The sequence below is a fragment of the Morone saxatilis genome, unplaced genomic scaffold (assembly GCF_004916995.1).
Source record: "Morone saxatilis isolate NCDOM2014 unplaced genomic scaffold, NCSU_SB_2.0 Contig4, whole genome shotgun sequence".
Classification (NCBI taxonomy): domain Eukaryota; kingdom Metazoa; phylum Chordata; class Actinopteri; family Moronidae; genus Morone; species Morone saxatilis.
In genome coordinates, this window is record NW_023339984.1 from 11,480,047 (window position 1) to 11,484,988 (window position 4,942).

General features: G+C 37.2%; 1 protein-coding gene across 1 annotated transcript in view; it reads right to left on the bottom strand.

Moving 5' to 3' along the window:
* The window catches only part of LOC118338454 (leucine-rich repeat serine/threonine-protein kinase 2-like), a 51,719-nt gene that overhangs the window by 2,548 nt on the left and 44,229 nt on the right, over window positions 1-4,942 (bottom strand). The gene's annotated exons all lie outside the window — the stretch shown is intronic.

The window sequence follows — 4,942 nt, forward strand, 5'->3', positions numbered from 1 at the left end:
AAATGTTCAAGGTTGAGCTCATTTTAACTACTTTATATACTGTTGGGTAGTTTAATCTACAGCAATGCATAGTATTCTATAAGATCATCATATATTTGTAGCGCCTCTGTCCTGTGAGAACCATGTATCTCTAAAACGTCAGCTTTTAATGAGCTCAGAAAAACAGCCCTGCTTTCAGCTCTGTAACAATGCATTTTACAGTTAATCCAAGAAGGTTTTTAAATAGTTTATTTAGCTTAAGAAGGAAGAGAATTTCCTCAACCGATAAAGAAACACTTCATCCTTTCGCCGGACAGGAATAGTACAAATAGTATAAAGTTGAATAAAATGGAAATGCTAAAGTAAATTACAAGTATCTCGAATTTATACTCAAGTACATTACTTAAGTAAAAGTACTTACATTCCACCACTCAAGATAACCCAGATTAGTTGTGTTCTCAGAGTTTTGAAAAGCTACTCAAGAGCCACAGAAGACTTTGTTCTAACAGGCACTGAGAAGGAACAATACTGTTAATGGAGGAGTTTTACAATATAATTTGATGATTTACAAACATGTATTTCAAATTAAACAGTGAATTTCCATACAAAATGTATGCTGACTAGATTAGCGTCACTGTAATACAGAATTCAACAGATATAAATGTTGTTCCTTTGGAAATGACCGTCTTCTGTTACAGTGATTGAATTACCAACTCATCACACAGGGATCTGATGTTTCTAATCTGCTGCCAGATCACAGCAACAGAAAATAAAACATGTAGCGCTTATGTGTGTGTATTTTATTATTTTTTTTACATGTGCTAATTTGAAGGCTATTGCTGTTTTCTGATTAAAACCACAATATGACAGTTTGCATGTAATTTAAAGGGTGTGAATTAAACAGGCTGAGATTTTGCCATATACACATATATCTACACACCCACCTACACACACGCATAGACATACAGTGGCATACACATAACGCTTATTTGCATTGGGTGATAACCGTCCTATCCAAACTTTATATTTATTCTATTTTATGTGTATTTGTTTAGTTATTTAACCAATTCATCCGACCATAGCGGCAATGCAGGAAGGACACCACTTTTCTTTAGCCAAAAAGACACAACAGTAGACGCTTGTGTGACAGATTGTGCCCAGTTTAACCCCAGAGCCCTGTCTGCTTGTTAGGGCTTTCATTTTCCGCCAGTGTCCCTTGAAGCATCTGTGCACACACACGTACACTGCAAACACACTATTACTATTATTAAACAACTATAACTGCACAGACACACACCTGCACACAATGTTCACTTGCCACCCAGACCATCAAATGTGCCATGAACGGAGAGAGTTTCATAATTATGGGCTGTTTACAAATACCTGCCCAACTATTTCTTTGGAAACATGGTTTTTTAATGAAAGCCCTGCCTCTCTATCCCGCCGGAAGAGAATAATACCTATCTTTACTGATTATGATTTAATGAAATACAAAATTGCCCCAGGTGCTGTTTGATTGACAGGTAGTCTTACAACATAGGAAAGCCTCCTTAAATGTATATAGGCCTCGCAGTACAATGTTAGCCTCTAATTGGCAATTTACCACCCGCTCAATAGTCAGGATTGCTTTCTCAGTGTCTGTGGAGGTATTAGCAGTAGTGTTTTTCAACATCCAGATTAATTTCTTAAAAGCCCGCCTTTAAAAAAGTGTTGGGCTTGCAAATAAAGGGATGTGATTTAAGGGGGGGAAAGTGCTCGTCTTGGAAGTATTGTGAAAGGGCGCCAAGGAAGGGATAGAGAGAGGTTGACGGAGAGAGAGAGAGAGAGAGGGGCCAGGAGCATTAAACTGGAGTGAAATAAATTTGCTTAGCAGGTACTTCTGTTGGAGTCGCCTCCACTGAAAGAGGAGATCAGTCTTGCCGGGTTCTGCATTGCCATGTCATCTAAATCCTTCTCTCCATTTTTTTTCATGAGCTTGGGAATCTGTCATTCACAGGCCATTCATTTTTTACGCACTTGCCATTAATAGATACTATAAATACTCTAATGTACATGGTTTATACATCCAGCCAATTCCAACTCCTCCACTGCCAATACTTAATGGGAAATAAAGCTGAAATGATTATTCCATTAATTCATTTGAGAGAAAATGAATCAACAACAATTTTAATAATGGATAAATCTTTTAAGTCATATATTGGTTGTAATCCACTGTGTAGTTCCAAAAGTGAATATTTGCCATTGTCCTTAATGTAGGTTTATGGTTTTGGATTCTGAGAGCCCGCCATGTTTCCTTATTTTCTGACATTTTATAGACCAGATAATTCATTAATTAACTAATTGAGAAACCACTCAATACACAGATTATTGAAAGTAATAGTTAGTTTTAGTCCTAGAGGTGGATTCCAATTTCATTCAACGCTGGTCCTATTTTAATAGAGATCAGGGCATGGTTAATTGGTTAATTCTTAAACAGTTTACAGATCAACTTTGTTCAACTTTGACCTACTGAAGTAGTTGTGCGCATGCAGGTTTCCTGTGCAATGAGGGATTCTTACTAAGATGTCAGGTGTGCTACCTTGCCACTTTACCTCCAAATAAATGCTTTATTTAATCTGCAACCTGTCTGATCGTCTGACCACTCATGCTCCTTGCCTCATTGTCCGACTTTGTTTTTGAAATCCAGCTATGTTCCCAGACCCTAGCAATTACTTAACTGATAGAAATCATGCCCAAAACTGTTAAATTAATACCCAGAGTTGTAATAAAGTGAATTTCCCTTGTGTGATTTCTCCTGCTTGTTCATGTTTCAAGTAGTGATTTTATCAGACTCTGCCCAGCTCCCTCTGGAGCCACAAAAGCCTTTATTGAACTTCCCCCACATATGCAGTCATACTCCCCAAGACCTGTAAACAGACTTTGATATTTAAAATTGTTGCCCTTTAATATTGATTATAAAATGACTACAATATGTTAGCCATGCATATCATATCAAGTTACCTTACCTGTTGAACAAGCGAAAATCCCTTTTACCGTGGCAGATTTTACTTTAGAGACTGTTGCATGATAAGGACTTGACTTAATTCTTGTGTTTGAAGTGCTATCATTTGTTATTATAATACCTTTCAGTGAACTTCTATTAGTTTTTATTCAGCTTGCAGACATATACAGCATGTGAAATGCCTGATCTGTCAATGCTAATGAGTTATTGCCAGTGATTCACTAGAGCTGCTTTTGAGGGTCGCCGATAGTAGACTACATCATGCCTGTGGCGAGTATACCTTTTCTGGCAATGGATGGAATTATTTATTGACATGATATTAAAAAATAGTACTGTACAAATTGAGTGTTAATTATTGATGACCAAATGTGTTTGTTAAATCCAACCTGTGTAAAGATGATATATGCCCTTTACTTATGTGTGTGTGTGTGTGTGTGTGTGTGTGTGTGTGTGCTCCTAAAACGCATAATTTGCTGTGACAATGTGGTCCAGCAAATGGCTTTAGCCACTTCTCATCCATCGCTGGTTGTTTTTTAGCAGTGGAGAAACTTTTTCACGTGTGCGGTAATTAAAAGAAGGGGGGATGTCGAAGTGGCGGTGAAAGTACACTGCGATATCCCCACTAAATTCTCCGTAATGGCGAGGTGAGTCAGTTGCCTTAATTAGTTTAGGCTTTGTTCTCCCTCTCTCTCGTAGAGTCATTAATGTCGACATGAACATTTTTCTCTCATTTGAATCGGTAAATAATGAAAGCGGAGTGACAGTTGGGGGGGGTGAGCTAGTCACAACTTTTTAAAGCAGCAAGAAGGCAGCAATTAACAAGATCTGACAACCCAGAGGGACACACAAACACACATTCAGGCATAAACAACACACACTCAAATACACTCAGTACAGACATACAGACCTACTGTTTGCAGACTTCAAACTTCATACAAGCATATTCATCGAATAGGCATTATGAAACTGAAATATTGTGTTGACATTGCGTAACACCTCTACATGTATTCACTAAGTTAATCACATTATAAATGTACATACATTTATATTCACATAATGACATGAAATGAAATTTAGAAATAAATGGTGCGAATAATACAGTGTTGGGAAGGCAGGGTATAATTACATCTATTATATTTGATAAGGCTCTTGCTACTACCAGACATTCCCACAACATGTGTACGTATGTTCCGATTGCTTATACTACTGCATACTTGGAGTAAATTTAAGTTGGCGACTTTTTTTTGGCGAAAAACAAAACTTATGAATAACTTTATAATATACCACTGATGGTTATTATTACTTGAAGTGAATGGAATATAATTCCAAACTCTCCTCCAATCTATATTCTGTTCATATTCCTTGAATACATGAACAAATTAACATGCAGTTTGTCGCTCCTGGTTCACCTTTGTCAGACGTGTATCAAATAATAGAAATCACACTTGCACAAAATCTGTCCTGAGCTCATTTTGATGCTCTTTGGTGCACCATTGAGATCTTAGTCAGGACTTTTTGTCAAGGTGACAAAACCTTGCATCAAAACAGCGTCCATCCCATCAGAGAGATAGATGGACGATTGTTCAATTAGCAAATGAAAGCTGTAATTGTTTGGATGCTGCTCTCCTCCGTAAATTTAGCAGTGATAATTAATTGTAGAGAGTAAAAACACTCATCAGGGAGATGAACCATTAGAGAGTTAGGTAAACAAACCCTTATCTATTACGGGTGAGTGGCTGATAAGGATTGATGAGAAAAGTTAGATTTTTACAAAAAAGAAAATTAATTGGCAAAACTTTTCTTACACTCGATCCAAATGAGAAGCATCTGCCCAAGGGTCAAAAATATGAATGAGTCATCATAATCAAGATTTAAAGGGACACTTCACCCATTTGCATTAAGCTTTGTATCATTAGAACCCCAGTCATATTTTTGAATGGTCGTGCATCATTCCCTCACTTC